The 20,089-nt window shown below is 50.3% G+C and overlaps 1 long non-coding RNA gene across 2 annotated transcripts in view; it reads left to right on the forward strand.

The window, feature by feature from the left end:
* Positions 1 to 639: 639 nt before the first annotated feature.
* Positions 640 to 20,089, forward strand: part of LOC311513589 — a 51,580-nt gene continuing 32,130 nt past the window's right edge. For both annotated transcript variants that reach the window (XR_014709751.1, XR_014709752.1), the window contains exon 1: positions 640 to 959. This is a non-coding gene — a long non-coding RNA (uncharacterized lncRNA). The remainder of the gene's footprint in view (positions 960 to 20,089) is intronic.

Consider the following 20,089-nt stretch of genomic DNA (forward strand, 5'->3'; position numbering starts at 1 on the left):
AACACCAGAGGCGGCTGCTGGCACAGGCGTGGATCCCAGCCCCGCTGGCTGGTGGCAGGCGGCAGAGAGCCACCCCCACCCGGGGACAGCTCCACCCCCCACCCCGCAGCCTTTGTCCCGCTCGCTGCAGCGCCCCCCCCCCCAGCAGCCTGCTGCCCCCCTCCTCCGGCGTGCGCCCTGCGCCCCAGCCTGCCTGGTGCGCTCCAGCCGGGCTCCTCTCCCTGGGGCGCACGGTCCATGCCTTGGAGAGCTGCCCAGTGCCATGTCCGGCCGCGCCGTGCGCCCCACAGGCTCCGCGCCTGCAACGCTGCAGGAGTGAGTTAAAAATACCCAGGATCCTGCCTCCTCCCCCGGCTTCAGGCTCCCCCCTGCAGCCGATGCGCCGGGCTCAAGCCTCTGCAGCACCAGCCTCGCTGCTGGCATCCGCCGGCTGAACTCCTGCGGCAGGAGCCGGGACTGGCGAGGGTTTAGGGAGCCGCTGTCTCGGGCGGGCTTCCAGGCAGCCGGCTGCAGAGAATCGGGTCCTCCCCTTTGCTGGGCAGGTTGGAAGTAACTGTTGCAAAGGGCGGGGGAGTGGAAAGGCGAGGGGGAGGGCTGTGGAGGAGGAGGAGAGAAGCTGGTGGGAGGATGGCGAGGAGAGAGCTGTAACCCAGCCCCATCCGAACAGGGGAGCTGGAAGGTGGCAATCCAGGAGCCGGAGCGGAGCAAGATTATAAAAGGAGGACACAGGCTAGAGCAGAGGGACAGTGCCTGCTCCCAGAGACCTTGCTCCCCAGGGTGGGAAACCTTGGCTTCCTCCCAACTCCTTCTCCTTGACAAGAGCATCTGAAAACAGCCCAGCGCCTTGCTCCCAGCCAGCAGAAGGGCTCCCCCTCAAAGCATGCCTGGGACAGCTGGGCCAGATAGGAATTAAAAGCCCCAGGATGGTGCTGTGGACATGTCCTCATATCCTCCTTCAGGTAAGAGCCACTCCAGTTCTCCTGCTGGGTTTGTCAGCCCTGTCCCCTGCCCCAGAGATAAGGTCCCCTTGGGATGTCTTATCCCTTGATTGTGGAGTGAAGGGAAAAGTGAAAATCTGTGCTGGGAATCCTTCTGCTGCGTGACACTGTGGTTGGGGAGAGTGGCTATATTTCTGTTTATAAATAGAAGCACCATGAAAAGAGAAATCGGTGCACATAGCAGATGAACTTCCAGCCTGGAAGCAGAGAGAAGTGGAGGAGCTACATGGAGGTAGTTTCTGCCTGGCTTTCCTTTCACGCAGATTAGAAAACCCAATCTCAGTATTGCTAGCTGGGCACCCGCAAGGAAATGGGCTTAAAGGACACACTCTGGTGTCATAGAGAGTGAGCCAGCAATGAGAGAGTGTCAGCCCATCTTTCCTCCAAGCAAATCCTCTGGCATGATGCTCCACACCTCTCTTGCTTCATTTCCTAGTAAAACCATCTGCTCACCAGTTTCCTTAAACTGCAGGAGAGGAAAGTCCCCCTCTGCCTTGGCTGGGATGAAGCAGGCATGGCAAATACATGTCATGCCCTCCCCACCTGAGTTTTGAAATAAACATTCTTTTCAAAAAAATATACTTTTTTCCAAAAAAAATTGCTCTGAATAAAGCGGTAGCCGCCTTTCATTTTTCAGAGGCGAAGAAAATGCAAAATTCAGCTGCTCGGGAAATGACATTTCTTTTTCTCCCATGAAAATGTTCCAGGTTTCATTGAGAAACCAAAGACTTACAAACTGAACATTCTTCCGTTGCCAAATGGGAAGAGGGGGAATTGTTTTTCGATGAGCATCTGAACGTTTTTCACAAAACCGGACATGTGGGTTGAAAAATGCCAGCTTTTTCTTGACAAAAAATGTATTGACAGAAATGTGTTTGACCAGCTCTATGCAAAACGCTGCATTAATGGCAGTAAAGTCCGCATCCTTCAAATGACAGTCAGCAAATGCAGAGGTTCAAGTTCGATCATCCCTTTTCGCACAGTGGTCGTTTGCATGCTGTGTGTCTGTGTGTTAGGTTATACTGCACCTTGTACAACAGGAACAGTGAGAAGTCTTTAGATACTCATTTTAAGCAGAAAAACTAGGAGTCAAAAGTGCCAACAGTTGCTAATAATTGTTCATAAGTATTAATAGGCTGTTGGAAGCTTCTGTCTTGAATGACCTGAGTTTCTGTTGTTTTAACTGTACAACCGTACTACGGCATGAACAGAGTGTTCTGTAGTGAAATTCTGTGATGGTCTTGCTTATGAAAATAATGGGAAATATTGCCTGTTTCGAGTTAGCATTTAAATGGTCCTCTATACTTTCACTGTCTTTGATCACAAAAATAGCTGAACCTTTCCGCCATCATTCTTTCCAAGCACAACTCACCCTTGGGCAGAGATCAGTTCTGCAGAATTCCATCCCAAATGATTTTAGAAATTATGATCAGTTCACGAAGTGGGGTAAAGGGATGAGAACGGAAGTAATTGAGCAGCCTTAGCGACTGTGGGTTCGAGCTGTCCTAGTATATAATGTGTGTGTAAAATAATCAGTAATATACCAGACTCACCATAATAAATGTACATGTCAACGCACCTCATAGGGTCATGGAACTGCAGGGCTGGAAGGGACCTCAAGAAGTCATCAGGTCCAGCCCCTGTGCTGAGGCAGGACCAAGTAAACCTCGCCCATCCCTAGACCATCAGGCACTTTGCTTCCTTCCCCAGACCTGAAGAAGAGCTGTGCGTAGCTCGGAAGCAAGTCCTTTCCACCAACAGAAGTTGGTCCAACCTCTCCCACCTTTTCTCTGTCATATCCTGGGACCAACATGGCTACAACAACACTGCAAACTAGAGCATCCTTGCCAGGTATTTATCCAAGCAGTTCTTTAAAACCTCCAAAGACAGGATTTCAAAACCTCCCTTGGAAGCCAATTCCAGAGCTTAAATATCCATATAGTTAGAAAGTTTTTCCTAATATCTGACCTAAATCTCCCTCACTAGGGCCCTGGTTTAGATGGTTATCTGAACTAACATACAGTGTACTCACCTCTGATGGATCACACTATGCCCCATAGCTCCCTTCCCACACAAATACTTTCCTCTCAGCACCGCCCATCAGTTCCTCCCAAGTGGGGCCTCTCTGGGGAAAGGCTGGTGGCTTCCTACCATCCTCTGTCTATGTAGAATAGATGAACTGTTCTCCAGTGTCTTCAGGCCTCTGTGTTGCTCAAGCTCTGGGCAGTCTTTGCAGGGCTTGGGAGAACTCAGAGTCCCTCCTACGTGGCAACAGAGTGGAACAGAGATGCTCCGAGTGGCTCAAAAGTCAACCAGGTCCCCTAAGCCAATGAGACAGTATGGCTTCTGCTAACTCTGTTGACCCCCCAAGTGAGTTCAACCAATCAGGGAACCAGAACCAATGTCAAGTGATTTACGTGACCAATCACAACCATGCAACCCAGCCTGAAAGAAATCAACCTAAAAAGAAATACGAGTCAATTAAACTTAAAAAAAAAAATAGAAAATTAAACCCCTCCTCCAAGCAGAGTTTTTGCTCCAAAAAGAGAGAACTGCCAGAGATGCCATGAAATCCACTAGGGACTTCGCTATTGGTATCCTTTTTGTGCAGATCCTATGGTGATAGGTGGCAGTAAAAAATCCAGAAAGAGATGTGAAAATTTGCTGCAAAAAGTTCACCCTTATCCTACAAGTGATTAAAAAACCCAGAACTGTTCATGTGACATTTTGTCAGGAAATGTTGACATTTCATACAATTACTGCAATTTCCAAATTGTTTTATCAGCCACAAAATTGACATGTTTTGATGGGAAGGGAGGGGGGGGAAAAGAAACCTTTTGCTGCAAATTTTTTGCCCAGCTCTAATAATAGTAATAATGAAATACAAAATTCAGACACCTCTGCTCAAAAGCCCAAGGGAACTGTGTGTGTGTGTGTGAACTAATCACCTGCATCATTTCATGTCTCCAGCGAACGAGATAATAGTGCAATGAGTACTGAGAGTAGTTGTTCCATTGCTATCAGATGGATGTGCAGAAACACAATCTGAGAAGCCAATGGGAAAATCAGAAACCCTGCGTAGAGTCCCTGCATATGTTACGGAGATCCATTGGAAGGTTTGCGCCCTAAAAGCCTCTCCTGAGCGGCTCGTCTTGAGTGAAGAGATAGGGCAGTTATGCATCACCAGCATTTTTTTCAGCAAGTCTAGGGAAAGACTGAATCTAGCAGACAAAGGAATAATGAGATCCAGTGGTTGGAAGCTGACACGAGGCAAATCCAGACTCAAAGCAAGGCCCAAATTCCTAACAGTGAGCACAATTAACCGTTGAGACACCTTAACTAAGGACAAGGTGGATTCTCCATCATGTGAAGTCGTTACATCAAAGCTGGATGTCCTCCTAAAACATACGCGTTAGTTCACCTGCAAGTTATGGACCGCATGTTGGAATCACTGCGAGTGGTTCTCTGGCCCCTGTGATGCAGAACGTCAGGCTGGGTGATCACAGCTGTCCTTTCTGGCCTTAAAAACCTATGAATTCATGCCCTCCCAGTCCCTGCAGGGTCAGCCTCAGGCACTTTGTACAGAGCACATCCGCTCTGAGCATCTAGCCCACTTTGAGTCTCTCTCTTTGAAACGCTGCAACACTAAAAAGACCTTCGATAAACTGTGACTGAATCCTCCTTGGAAGCTTATTTCTGTGCAGTGAAAGGTTGCCCTGGATTTGGGGCTGGCTCCTTTCCCTTAGAATCAGAATTCTGCCTTCATTTATGTACTTACTGATTTTTGGACGAGGGAAAAGCCGGTGACTGTGAAAATAACAGAAATTAAGCTACAAACAGGCTGGGAAGGGGAGCTGCTGTGAGAACCAGAGCAGTTTTCAGTTTATCGATAGGTTCATTGGAGTGACAGCGACTAGAGAGGAGACTGAGGGTATGTCTACACTATGAAATCAGGTCGAATTTATAGAAGTCAGTTTTTTAGAAATCGGTTTTATATATTCAAGTGTGTGTGTCCCCACAGAAAATGCTCTAAATGCATTAAGTGCATTAACTCTGCAGAGTGCTTCCACAGTACTGAGGTTAGCGTCGACTTCCGGAGCATTGCACTGTGGGTAGCTATCCCTCAGTTCCCGCAATCTCCGCTGCCCATTGGAATTCTGGGTTGAGATCCCAATGCCTGATGGGGCTAAAACATTGTCGCGGGTGGTTCTGGGTACATATCGTCAGGCCCCCGTTCCCTCCAACCCTCCGTGAAAGCAAGGGCAGACAATCGTTTCACGCCCTTTTTCCTGAGTTACCTGTGCAGACGCCATACCACGGCAAGCATGGAGCCCGCTCAGGTAACCATCACAGAATGTCTCCTGGGTGCTGGCAGACACAGTACTGCATTGCTACACAGTAGCAGCAACCCATTGCCTTCTGGCAGCAGACGGTGCAATATGACTGGTAGCTGTCGTCGTCATGTCCGACGTGCTCCTGGCCGCATCGGCCGGGAGCGCCTGGACAGACATGGGCACAGGGACTAAGTTTGGAGTGACTTGACCAGGTCATTCTCTTTAGTCCTGCAGTCAGTCCTATTGAACTGTCTTATGGTGAGCAGGCAGGCAATACGGATTGCTAGCAGTCATACTGTACCATCTTTTGCCGGGCAGGCAAGAGATGGGGATGGCTAGCAGTCGTATTGCACCGTCTTCTGCCGAGCAGCCATGAGATGTGGATGGCTTGCAGTCCTTCTGCACCGTCTGCTGCTAGCCAAAGATGTAAAAGATAGACGGAGTGGATCAAAACAAGAAATAGACCAGATTTGTTTTGTACTCATTTGCTTTCCCCCCCTCCCCTGTCTAGGGGCCTCATTCCTCTAGATCACACTGCAGTCACTCACAGAGAAGGTGCAGTGAGGTAAATCTAGCCATGTATCAATCAGAGGCCAGACTAACCTCATTGTTCCAATAAGAACAATAACTTAGGCGCACCATTTCTTATTGGAACCCTCTGTGAAGTCCTGCCTGAAATACTCCTTGATGTAAAGCCACCCCCTTTGTTGATTTTAGCTCCCTGAAGCCAACCCTGTAAGCCATGTCGTCAGTCGCCCCTCCCTGCGTCAGAACAACAGCAGACAATCGTTCCGTGCCTTTTTTCTGTGCGGACGCCATACCAAGGCAAGCAAAGAGGCCGCTCAGCTCATTTTGACAATTAGGAGCACATTAAACACCACACACATTATCCAGCAGTATATGCAGCACCAGAACCTGGAAAAGCGATACCGGGCGAGGAGGCGACGTCAGTGCGATCACGTGAGTGATCAGGACATGGACACAGATTTCTCTGAAAGCATGGGCCCTGACAATGCATGCATCATGGTGCTAATGGGGCAGGTTCATGCGGTGGAACGCCGATTCTGGGCTCGGGAAACAAGCACAGACTGGTGGGACCGCATAGTGTTGTGGGTCTGGGACGATTCCCAGTGGCTGCGAAACTTTCGCATGCGTAGGGGCACTTTCATGGAACTTTGTGACTTGCTTTCCCCTGCCCTGAAGCGCATGAATACCAAGATGAGAGCAGCCCTCACAGTTGACAAGAGAGTGGCAATAGCCCTGTGGAAGCTTGCAACACCAGACAGCTACCGGTCAGTTGGGAATCAATTTGGAGTGGGCAAATCTACTGTGGGGGCTGCTGTGATGCAAGTAGCCCATGCAATCAAAGATCTGCTGATATCAAGGGTAGTGACCCTGGGAAATGTGCAGGTCATAGTGGATGGCTTTGCTGCAATGGGATTCCCTAACTGTGGTGGGGCCATAGACGGAACCCATATACCTATCTTGGCACTGGAGCACCAAGCCGGCGAGTACATAAACCGCAAGGGGTATTTTTCAATAGTGCTGCAAGCTCTGGTGGATCACAAGGGACGTTTCACCAACATCAGTGTGGGATGGCCGGGAAAGGTGCATGATGCTCGCATCTTCAGGAACTCTGGTCTGTTTCAAAAGCTGCAGGAAGGGACTTTATTCCCAGACCAGAAAATAACTGTTGGGGACGTTGAAATGCCTATAGTTATCCTTGGGGACCCAGCCTACCCCTTAATGCCATGGCTCATGAAGCCGTACACAGGCAGCCTGGACAGTAGTCAGGAGCTGTTCAACTACAGGCTGAGCAAGTGCAGAATGGTGGTAGAATGTGCATTTGGACGTTTAAAGGCGCGCTGGCGCAGTTTACTGACTCGCTTAGACCTCAGCGAAACCAATATTCCCACTGTTATTACTTCTTGCTGTGTGCTCCACAATATCTGTGAGAGTAAGGGGGAGACGTTTATGGCAGGGTGGGAGGTTAAGGCAAATCGCCTGGCGGCTGGTTACGCGCAGCCAGACACCAGGGTGGTTAGAAGAGCACAGGAGGGCACAGTACACATCAGAGAAGCTTTGAAAACCAGTTTCATGACTGGCCAGGCTACGGTGTGAAAGTTCTCTTTGTTTCTCCTTGATGAAACCCCCCGCCCCTTGGTTCACTCTACTTCCCTGCAAGCTAACCACCCTCCCCTCCTCCCGTTAATCATTGCTTGCAGAGGCAATAAAGTCATTGTTGCTTCACATTCATACATTCTTTATTCATTCATCACACAAATAGGGGGATGACTACCAAGGTAGCCCAGGAGGGGTGGTGGAGGAGGGAAGGAAAATGCCACACAACACTTTAAAAGTTTACAACTTTAAAATTTATTGAATGCCAGCCTTCTTTTTTTTGGGCAATCCTCTGTGGCGGAGTGGCTGGTTGGCCGGTGGCCCCCCCACCGCGTTCTTGGGCATCTGGGTGTGGAGGCTATGGAACTTGGGGAGGAGGGCGGTTGGTTACACAGGGGCTGTAGTGGCAGTCTGTGCTCCAGCTGCCTTTGCTGCAGCTCAAACATACACTGGAGCATACTGGTTTGGTTCTCCAGCAGCTTCAGCATTGAATCCTGCCTCCTCTCATCACGCTGCCGCCACATTTGAGCTTCAGCCCTGTCTTCAGCCCTCCACTTACTCTCTTCAGCCCGCCACCTCTCCTCCCGGTCATTTTGTGCTTTCCTGCACTCTGACAGTATTTGCCTCCACGCATTTGTCTGTGCTCTGTCAGTGTGGGAGGACAGCATGAGCTCGGAGAACATTTCATCACGAGTGCATTTTTTTTCTTTCTAATCTTCACTAGCCTCTGGGAAGGAGAAGATCCTGTGATCATTGAAACACATGCAGCTGGTGGAGAAAAAAAAAGGGACAGCAGTATTTAAAAAGACACATTTTATAAAACAGTGGCTACACTCTTTCAGGGTAAACCTTGCTGTTAACATTACATACATAGCACATGTGCTTTCGTTACAAGGTCGCATTTTGCCACCCCCTACCACGTGGCTACCCCCTCAACCCTCCCCCCTCCCCGTGGCTAACAGCGGGGAACATTTCTGTTCAGCCACAGGTAAGCAGCCCAGCAGGAATGCGCTCCTCTGAGTGTCCCCTGAAGAAAAGCTCCCTATTTCAACCAGGTGACCATGAATGATATCTCACTCTGCTGAGGATAACACAGAGAGATAAAGAACGGATGTTGTTTGAACGCCAGCAAACATACACTGCAATGCTTTGTTGTACAATGATTCCCGAGTACGTGTTACTGGCCTGGAGTGGTAAAGTGTCCTATCATGGAGGACGCAATAAGGCTGCCCTCCCCAGAAACCTTTTGCAAAGGCTTTGGGAGTACATCCAGGAGAGCCGCGAATGCCAGGGCAAAGTAATCCTTTCACATGCTTGCTTTTAAACCATGTATAGTATTTTAAAAGGTACACTCACCGGAGGTCCCTTCTCCGCCTGCCGGGTCCAGGAAGCAGCCTTGGGTGGGTTTGGGGGGTACTGGCTCCAGGTCCAGGGTGAGAAACAGTTCCTGGCTGTCGGGAAAACCGGTTTCTCCGCTTGCTTGCTGTGAGCTATCTACAACCTCATCATCATCATCATCTTCTTCGTCCCCCAAACCTGCTTCCGTGTTGCCTCCATCTCCATTGAAGGAGTCAAACAGCACGGCTGGGGTAGTGGTGGCTGAACCCCCTAAAATGGCTTGCAGCTCATCATAGAAGAGGCATGTTTGGGGCTCTGACCCGGAGGGGCCATTCGCTTCTCTGGTTTTCTGGTAGGCTTGCCTCAGCTCCTTAAGTTTCACGCAGCACTGCTTCGGGTCCCTGTTATGGCCTCTGTCCTTCATGCCCTGGGAGATTTTGACAAAGGTTTTGGCATTTCGAAAACTGGAACGGAGTTCTGATAGCACGGATTCCTCTCCCCATACAGCGATCAGATCCTGTACCTCCCGTTCAGTCCATGCTGGAGCTCTTTTGCGATTCTGGGACTCCATCATGGTCACCTCTGCTGATGAGCTCTGCATAGTCACCTGCAGCTTGCCATGCTGGCCAAACAGGAAATGAGATTAAAAAGTTTGCGGTTCTTTTCCTGTCTACCTGGCCAGTGCATCTGAGTTGAGAGTGCTGTCCAGAGCAGTCACAATGGAGCAAGCTGGGATAACTCCCGGAGGCCAATACCGTCGAATTGTGTCCACAGTACCCCAAATTCGACCCGGCAAGGCCGATTTAAGTGCTAATCCACTTGTCAGGGGTGGAGTAAGGAAATCGATTTTAAGAGCCCTTTAAGTCGAAATAAAGGGCTTCATCGTGTGGACGGGTGCAGGTTTACATCGATTTAACACTGCTAAATTCGACCTAAAGTCCTAGTGTAGACCAGGGCTGATCAGGCTTTGTCTATACTACGAAATTAGGTCAAATGTATAGAAGTCGGTTTTGTAGAAAGCGTTTTTACACAGTCGATTGTGTGTGTCCCCACACAAATGCTCTAAGTGCATGTAGTCAGCGGAGTGTGTCCACAGGACCGAGGCAACCGTCGACTTCCAGAGCGTTGCACTGTGGGTGGCTATCCCACAGTTCCCACAGTCTCCACCGCCCATTGGAATTCTGGATAGAAATCCCAGTGCCTGATGGGGCTAAAACATTGTCGCGGGTGGTTCTGGGTACATATTGTCAGGCCTCCTTTCCTTCCTTCCGTGAAAGCAAGGGCAGACAATCGTTCTGCGCCTTTTTTCTTGAGTTACCTGTGCAGACGCCATACCACAGCAAGCATGGAGCCTGCTCAGCTCACCGTCACCGTACGTCTCCTGGGTGCTGGCAGACGTGGTACTGCATTGCTACACAGCAGCAAATTGCCTTTTGGCAGCAGACAGTGCAGTATGACTGGTAGCCAGTCCTGGGTGCTCTTTTAACTGACCTCAATGAGGTCAGGGGCGCCCTGGCAAACATGGGAGTGACTCAGCCAGGTCATTTCCCTTTTAAGTTTCATCTCATGGCGATTGAGTCCTGCCGGCAGTGCACTGTCTTTTAATCAGCAGCCAGCAGAAGATGATGGCCAGCCGTCATACGGCACCGTCTTCTGCCGAGCCCAGGAGATGACGATGGCTAGCGGTCGTGCTGCACAGTCTGCTGCCAGCAAGATGTATAAAGATAGATGAAGTGGCTCAAAACAAGAAATAGACCAGATTTGTGTTGTATTCATTTTCTCCTCCCTCCCTCCGTGAAATCAACGGCCTGCTAAACCCAGTTTTGAGTTCTCTTCGTGAGGTTTTGAGTTCTATCCTTGAGGGGGCCATTCTGTTTCTCGCAAAGCCACCCCCTTTGTTGATTTTAATTCCCTTTAAGCCAACCCTGAAAGCCATGTTGTCAGTCACCCCTCCCTCCGCCAGAGCAACGGCCGACAATCGTTTCGCGCCCTTTTCCCTGGATTGCCCGAGCAGGAGCAGATGCCGTAGCACTGCCAGCATGGAGCCCGTTCAGCTCACCCCAGCAGTTATGACCATTGTAAACACTTCGCGCATTATCGTGCAGTGTATGCAGAACCAGCACCTGAAAAACCAGGCGAGGAGGTGACGGCAGCGTGGTGATGAGGACATGGACACACTTTTCTCTAAAACCGCGTTCCCCTGCAATTTGGAGATCATGGTGTTAATGGGGCAGATTCATGCCGTGGAACGCCGATTCTGGGCCTGGGAAACAAGCACAGAATGATGGGACCGCATAGTGCTGCACAATTCCCAGTGGCTCCGAAACTTTCGCATGTGTAAGGTCACTTTCATGGAACTTTGTGACTTGCTTTCCCCTGCCCTGAAGCGCAAGAATACCAAGATGAGAACAGCCCTCACAGTTCACAAGAGAGTGGCAATAGACCTGTGGAAGCTTGCAACGCCAGACAGCTACCGGTCAGTCGGGAATCAATTTGGAGTGGGCAAATCTACTGTGGGGGCTGCTGTGATGCAAGTAGCCAACGCAATCAAAGATCTGCTGCTATCAAAGGTAGTGACTCTGGGAAATGTGCAGGTCATAGTGGATGGCTTTGCTGCAATGGGATTCCCTAACTGTGGAGGGGCCATAGATGGAACCCATATCCCTATCTTGGGACCAGACCACCAGGGCAGCCAGTACATAAACCGCAAGGGGTACTTTTCAATAGTGCTGCAAGCACTGGTGGATCACAAGGAACGTTTCACCAACATCAACGTGGGAGGGCCGCGAAAGGTTCATGATGCTCGTGTCTTCAGGAGCTCTGGTAAATGTAAGGGGGAGACGTTTATGGCAGGATGGGTGGTTGATGCAAATCGCCTGGCTGCTGAATACGCGCAGCCAGACACCAGGGTAGTTAGAAGAGCACAGCAGGAAGCGGTGCGCATCAGAGAAGCTTTGAAAACCAGTTTCATGACTGGCCAGGGTACTGTGTGACACTTCTGTTTGTTTCCCTTGATGAAAACCTGCCCCCTTGGTTGACTCTAATTCCCTGTAAGCCACCCGCCCTCCCGCCTTTGATCACAGCTTGCTTGCAAAGGAAATAAAGTCACAATTATTTAAAAAACATGTATTCTCTATTAATTGATTATAAAAATAGGGAGATAACTCACAAGGTAGCCCAGGTGGGGTGTGGGAGGAGGGTAGGAGGGAAGGAAAATGCCACTTTAAAACTTGTTGAATGCCAGCCTTCTATTGCTTGGGCTGTCCACTGGGGTGGAGTGGTTGGGTGCCCAGAGCCTCCCACTGCGCGTTCTTGGGCGTCTGGGTGAGGAGGCTATGGAACCTGGGGAGGAGGGAGGGCAGTTAAACAGGGGCTGCAGTGGCAGTCTGTGATCCTGCTGCCATTCATGAACCTCCACCAGACCCCGGAGCATGTCCGTTTGATCCCGCAGTAGCTCCAGCATTTCCTCATGCCTCCTCTGATCTTCCTGACTCCACCTCTTCTCACGTTCATTGGCCACCATCCTGTACTCTGCTATTGTGTCCCTCCACACAGCTCTGTCAATGCCGGACGACTGCATGAGCTCAGAGACCATTTCATCGCGGGTGCATTTTTTTTGCCACCTTATCTGAGATAGCCTTTGGGACGGAGGAGGGAGGCTTGAAACATTTGCAGCTGCTGGAGGAAAAAAAAGGGAGTGAAGTATTTTAAAAGATACATTTTACAGAACAATGGCTATACTCTTTCACGGTGAACAACGCTATCACATTACATAGCACATTTGATTTTGGTACAAGGTCGCATTTTGCATCTTATATTGAGTGCCTGCGGCTTTGGTGTTAGAGATCACACATGCAGGGCCGGGCAACAGAATTTGGCTTGCAGGCAGCCATGGTAAGCCATAGTCTTTTGGCTTCTGCAACCTTCATAACAGCAGCGCCCTCCTCTCCCATACCAAGCAAAGCCCATTGAGTTGGCCATTTAGTGCTGCAGTTTTCCTGTTAACGTGCAGCAGCAGAAACCAAACTAACCCCCTCCCCCCATCCAATTATCTGGGATGATTGCTTTACCCCTCTCCCCACCGCATGGCTGGCATCAGGGAAGATCCCTACTAGCCAAATGCAAACAGCTCAGCGCCAATGCCCCCCCCTCCCACCGCATAACTAACTGTGGGGAGGATTTCTTTACAGCCACAGGCAAACAGCCCAGTAGGAACGGGCACCTCTGAATGTCCCCTTAATCAAATTTCCCTATTTCAACCAGGTTACCTTGAATGATATCACTCTCCTGAGGATAACACAAAGAGATAAAGAACGGATGTTGCTTGAATGCCAGCAAACACCGGGACCATATGCTGCCAGGCTTTGTCATGCAATGATATCAGATTACTTGCTACTAGCATGGCATGGTAAAGTGTCCTACCATGGAGGACGGAATAAGGCTGCTCTCCCCAGAAACCTTCTACAAAGGCTTTTAGAGTACCTCCAGGAAAGCTTCATGGAGATGTCTCTGGAGGATTTCCGCTCCATCCCCAGACACGTTAACAGACTTTTCCAGTAGCAGTACTGGCCATGAATGCATCCCAAGTCCTCAGGGCTACTTAACCATTAAAAAACGCTTGCTTTTATAACATGTATTATATTTAAAAAGGTACACTCACCAGAGATCCCTTCTCTGACGTCGTTGGGTTGGGAGGGTATTTCAGTCAGGGTGAGAAAAAGATCCTGGCTATCGGGAAGAACGGCGTGCTGTCTGCTCTCCCCAAGCTCGTCCTCCTCCTCCTCATGTTCCCCATCTGCAAAATCCTCAGCCATGGCAGAGAGTACCCCATCATCGGAGTCCACGGACAGGGGTGGGGTAGTGGTGGCGGCCCCCCATAGAATTGCATGCAGCTCAGCGTAGAAGCGGCATGTCTGGGGCTCTGTCCCGGAGCGTTCGTTTGATTCTTTGGTTTTCTGGTACGCTTGTCTGAGCCCCTTAAGTTTCACGCGGCACTGTGTAGCCTCTGTCCCTCATGGCCTCAGAGATTTTTTGAAATGTTTTGGCATTTCGTCTTTCGGAACATAGTTCTGATAGCATGGATTCCTCTCCCCATACAGCGATCAGATCCAGTACCTCCCATTGGGTCCATGCTGGAGCTCTTTTGCGATTCTGGGACTGCATGGTCACCTGTGCTGATGAGCTCTGCATGGTCACCTGTGCTGATGAGCTCGCCTGGCCAAACAGGAAATGAGATTCAAAAGTTCCCAGGGTTTTTCCTGTACACCTGGCCAGTGCATTCGAGTTCAGAGTGCTGTCCAGAGTGGTCACAATGGTGCACTGTGGAATAGCTCCTGGAGGCCAATACCTTTGAATTGTGTCCACACTAACCCTAATTCGAAACAGTGATGTCGATTTCAGCGCTAATCCCCTCGTTGGGGAGGAGTACAGAAATTGGTTTTAAGAGCCCTTTATGTCGAAAAAATGGTTTCGTTGTGTGGACGGGTGCAGGGTTAATTCAGATTTAACGCTGCTAAATCCGACATAAACTCGTAGTGTAAACCAGGCCTTAGCACATCAAGGGCCATGCATTAAGCTACAGGTTTAACCAGAAACACAGGACTGGATCTATGCACTGATCTGGACCTCAGGACCCTATTAGCCAGACCCCTGGCAGCCATTAACCCTACGTATGGTCTGGTTCGGAAAGGCACAGCTAACACCATGCCGTAACCATAGGACTGTGGCTAAGGCTGCTGGAGTTTGTGGGCCCAGCTTAGATACAGCTGATTTAAAAATGGGTAAAATATTGCTGAAATGGCAGTGCGTGAGATCAAACCGCATGGGGTGATGTCAGGTTGGAGGGAGGGAGGGGGACGGGAAATCACTGAACAAGCTTGAGCCCTGGTGTGTGCAAAAATAATTGATAAGGACCGGAAACGTTTACTGTCCTGTTTTATTTAGGGGCACTGTATCTTGGGAACCCCTTGGCCAAATGGCCTCAAATTTGTGTCACTAAAACTACCCTGGCCCCTGATGAAGCATGGAAACTTTGGGGACAAGCTGAGCATGCATGTGGACTTTAGGGCACTTAGTGGGTAAACAGCAAACTCCTGAGCAGGAGTGGAGCCACTGCCCCACTCTGCTCACTTAACCCTATACATATCACTCCTGGGCACTCCTTCCTCCCTTGAATATGCCAGGGAATGACCGACTGAAATGTAATACAGCAGCAGCCCCGGCAGGCCTTTCACTCTGCTTGTTCTCAGGGGCTCTCTCAGCCAGGGCCCCTGCTGACTTGCAAAGCCCAGGGCAGTTGTTGTGCATCTGGGGCCATGAAAGGAAGTCTCCCGGCCTTCAGCTTGGCAGCCCCACCTAGGCAGCTGGGAGTCACCCTGGCATGCACCACCGGTCAGGTCCGTCTGCCTTCGATTGGCTGGTGAAAATCCTTGCTGTGCAAAGGCAGCGCGGCAGATCCCTGGGATCTAGATGGAACTGAGAGCAAGTGAGATGGTGCTGTTGTGTCTGTGTCACTCCTCCCCCCCGATTTTGGTCTGTTATCGTCTGAGGGGTTTGCAACAGGCTCCTTAAATGGCGCTGTACCTGCCAGGCTAAAGTCTGAGTCCTCTTCCGTAGCATTGCAGCTCACTGGGTCAAGAGGCAGGACATGGACTGTAGCGAAGCAAAGCCCTTGGGCCTCAGCCTCACTTTATGGCATCACTGACTTGGTTAACTTTTCACACGGCTGTTGCAAAGGGATAAGTGAAGACACCAGGCATGAGGGAGTGGGAATCCACCCTGCTAGCAAGGAATGAGGGATGCCCTGCAATCAGGAATTGCAGAGGTGTGTGATCCTAGACAGTGCAAGGGGGAAGGGGAGTTAACCAAGAAGGTTCGATCGCAGGGTAGGAAATGACTTTGATTCTCCAGGCAGGTACAGTCTCTGGTTTAGGGCTGGGTTTTGATTGGTTTGATTCATTCCACAGGCTGCATTAGCCTGGCTGGGAGCTAGAAAGCACCCGAGTCTGTCCGTGTCCAGCCAGCCTCAATACAGGATCCCTTTGATGGTTATTACTGCAAAGCCAGACGCTACAAGCTGTTTGTGAACCATTCACTGCAAGTGTTTGCCCTTCACTCTAAGCTGTGTGGCCCATCCCTTGATAATAACTGCCAGCTGTTCTACAGCAGTTTTCATGAGTAGATTTCAAATGGGGAAACTGAGGCACAGGAATGGGTGGTGCCTCGCTCCAGGTCACCTACCAAACCAGTGTCAGGGCTGGGAATGGAACCCCAGTCTCCCAATGCCCGAGGAAGATGCATCATTTCTTTCTCTGTTTTGACGAACAATCCTTTATGGGTGACTTCTGCTTCCCCCTAAAAACAAATTGTGTTGACTCCCGAATGCTACATCATGATTAAAAGTGCCTAGGCCATCGTTGGCTGGGCACCTGCACGCGAGAAGTGAGCTGATATTGGGGAGGCATCGTCAGAGCCACGTCTGACAGCGAAGGGACCAAACTCTTTGCAGAGAACTTCCCACTCGCCCTTCCAGCAGTGAAAAGACCTCACTTGGAGTATTGCATCCAGTTTTGGTCCCCTCACTACAGAAAGATGTGGACAAATTACAGAAAGTCCAGCGAAGGGAACAAAAATTATCAGGGGCTGGGGCACATGACTTATGAGGAGAGGCTGAGGGAACTGGAGTTATTTAGTCTGCAGAAGAGAAGAGAGAGGGGGGATTTGATAGCAGCCTTCAACTACCTGAAGGGGGGTTCCAAAAAGGATGGAGCTCGGCTGTTCTCAGTGGTAGCAGGTGACAGAACAAGGAGCAATGGTCTCAAGTTGCAGTGGGGGAGGTCTAGGTTGGATATTAGGAAACCCTATTTCACTAGGAGGGTGGTGAAGCACTGGAATGGGTTACCTATGGAGGTGGTGGAATCTCCATCCTTAGAGGTTTTTAAGGCTTGGCTTGACAAAGCCCTGGCTGGGATGATTTAGTTGGGGATTGGTCCTGCTTTGAGCAGGGGGTTGGACTAGATGACCTCCAGAGGTCTCTTCCAACCCTAATCTTCTATGATTCTATTAAACTGCCCTCCGTCTCCCAGTGCTTGTCACTGACACCCCACAAGGCGCTGCCGAGAACACAGACACTAATGCAGCTGCCCGGCATGTCTTTGTTCTGAAACGCATGGAATAGTTTGCTTAATAAAGCTTAGCGGCTCGCTCTCCAATTTCAGCCCCGTTGAGAGGGGGAAACCTGAGCTCCATCTCCCATTGCTAATTAGGCAGCTGCCCGTCCATCTTTCTGCTCCGAAGCTGTTGCAGGCCTTCCTGTCATACCGCTCAGATCTTGTCCGAGCTGGAAAATGCCTGCACATTTGCAGCCCTGGGAGCTGGTGTTGGACGTGGACATTAATTAATTAGTTAATGGCTCTGGAACACTTTGGAGATGGAGCAACACTCAGTGTTAATCATGATGAATGAGGATTTCACAGTTAGGTCACTGGCGGGTCAGGGGTGGGCTGACACACCCCATGTCTCCACGTCCACCGCTCACACACCTCTTAGCAGCAGTCACCGCCAGGGCTCTCCTCCGAGCTGCTTCGTGCTAACAAGTGCTGACAGTTTATCTCTCAACCCGCCTTTCTCCAGCAGGGAGGAGACCAGCCCACAAAGCATGTGGTCAAGGCCAGATTCTTCTCTGAGGCTTGGGAGGAACTGGAAAAGTGACACAAAATCAGAGATGCATGCCAACCTTGACCAGGCTGGGATGTGTCCTACCCAGGAATGGTCTGCCCAGAGTGAAGAGGCTGGGTTTAGTGTGCGTGGGTTCAGGGTGGGGCTAGTGGACCTGTGATATCCCGGGGATCAGACCAGATGATCTGTGCTCCCTTCCAGCCTTAAACTCCATGAGGGGGACAGTGCCAGAGAGTGTGTTGCACAGAGGACTTTATAAAACCCAACAGCGGTCACCATGGAAGCCCTGACTTCTAGCTGGCAGAAGGGCCTGATCCTGATGTCGCATCGGAGGGCGTAAAAGAGGAGTAAGTAACTCTACTGCAGCCAGTGGATTTACACTGCGGGGAGGTGGTGACATGAGACCAGATAGCGCACCTCAGGTGGGGTTGTTTCGGGTTTTATTTAGTTCTGAAGTCCGTGTGGGTCTGTCTACAATTCAGTTAGACTCCCGCTGCTGGCCCGTGCCAGCTGACTTGGGCTCGGGTTAAGGGGATGTTTAATATGCCGTGTAGCCCAAGCTCTGGGACCCTCCCCCTTGCAGGTCCTAGAGCCCAGGCTCCAGTAGGAGCCCAGAAGTCTACACTGCAGTGAAACAGTTCCTTAGCCCAAGCCCTGCAAGCCCAAGTCACTTGGCATGGGCCAACCGCAGGTCTTCCATTGCAGTGTAGACAGACTCTGTGACTCATGCACCCGCAATGCAGCTCTCTCTCCCCCTCTAGTGGCCACATGGAGCATTATGTTTCTACTGCCGCCTCTGCGCTAACCAGAGTGGACCCTTTTAGTCCAGGCACTAGAGCCTGTAGGACTGATCCAGGGTTCAGTCCTTGCTCTGGACGGTGGCCCAGGGGTGCCGCATTACATAAACATTCCCCTTCTCCAGCAAGGAAGAGCTGATGTCCAGTGAATGGAGAGGCTTTGAAATTCACAGGCCCTTCTTGTACAGCAGAGCCCAGAGTCCTGGCTGGAGGCTCTCGGTGTCAAGAACAAAGCTCAAAGGCTGGTGTGTTATCCAGCTGGCCAGGCGGTGCAAATTCTAGAAATTGCGCGCCCACTTCAGATCCATTTTACACAGGAAGTTTGTATCAGATTAAAGATGAACGCAAATAGCCCAGTGGTGTGTAGCGGAATTGGGGCGTATACTTTTAAACGGTGCGTGACTCCTCTTGTGCTGCTGGAGGTGCTGTTTGTCAGTCCCCAGGTAAAAGTGAGGTCCTGGCCGGTTATATTCATTGAAGAGCCCCTGGCACTTTTAATAAGAAACAAGGTGTTAGCCCTGGTGTCTTGACTAAAATGCACTTCCCTAAAATCTCCCTTTATACTTTCAATTGGATTTGCCCCTCTTCTTCTTCACTTCCAGTCCTACTCTGTTCTGTAGTGCTGTTAAACAGCAGCCACATTCCACCCCAGAGATGGCTGCATTCCAGCTTGACTCTAGGAGACAGAAATGGCTGTAAATCCTTGACACTGGGATAACTTCCCTGTGGACCAGGGACTTCGGCTCCCTTGTGGGGAGGATGTTTTATCCCAGGGCTCTGCCTCTCTGTCTTAAGCTGGATCCCTCGAGGCAGGATAGATGAGATATTCATTTATAGGTGCCCCTGCTTTGAAACCATGACACATCTAGCTGGTGGATTGACCCAGCCTAGATATTACATTCCTCCCATTTGTAACCCTCCAGCTAGCTAGCTAGACAGGCCAGGGCTGTCCCTTTGAAAAATGGAGTGGGTTGTCTCCCACCTCCCACTTCCGAAGTGCCATCACTTATTTTTAGACAGGAGACAATGAGCTTTTCCGATTAAATCCGGGCAGCGGCAGCAGCCATCAGATAGCATCCAGGTGGATTCAGCCTACACAGTCGATATTAATATCAACCCTGTTCTCAGAGCCAATGTTCAGGTTATTAGGTCCGGCACTTTGGGGGCAGGGAGGTAGTGGTATGTCCTTCTTGAGTGTCAAGCAGCTGTGGCTTTAATGGGAGTCCCAGGCTCCACTCCCCTCAAACCCACTGGCTTGGAAAGGTATCCTGGAGACAAACGGAGAAAAAGAAAAAGGAAATCAATTGCTAGGGCAAATCAGCTCAGCTCACACAAGGAAATCTCCCAGCCTCTGGCCAAAATGCCAGACCCACCTTTCCGGAAAGTCTGCTACCCCAGTATTCAGAGGCACTTTCCCTTTTTGCTGGGGACCTGAACTTGCCACTCCAGGCCGTGCTGGAGGAAGCCACCGTGTTGCAAAAGAAGCTGCCGTGCAGAATTGGCAAACGCACTTCCGTAAGTGGTGACATCTCCATGGTGGGCAGACCGATCCCTTTACGTGCTGCTTTTGGATAGGAAGACTGAGACTTTGGGTAAAAGCGCCAGAAATGCTGAAGTGCCTGTAAAAACAATGATGAGTCCTTGTGGACCCTTAGAGACTAACAAATTTATTTTTATTATTTATTTCCCTCTGTTAATATTCATCCCTTCTTGTCATCTGTTGAGAATAGGCCACTTCCACCTTAATTGAATAGGCCTCATTAGCACTGACCCCACCCCCCCACCCTTGGTAAAACAGGAGGAACATCTGAGCCCCAGCTTGGGG

The sequence above is a fragment of the Lepidochelys olivacea genome, assembly GCF_965140295.1.
Source record: "Lepidochelys olivacea isolate rLepOli2 genome assembly, chromosome: 27".
NCBI classification, from domain to species: domain Eukaryota; kingdom Metazoa; phylum Chordata; order Testudines; family Cheloniidae; genus Lepidochelys; species Lepidochelys olivacea.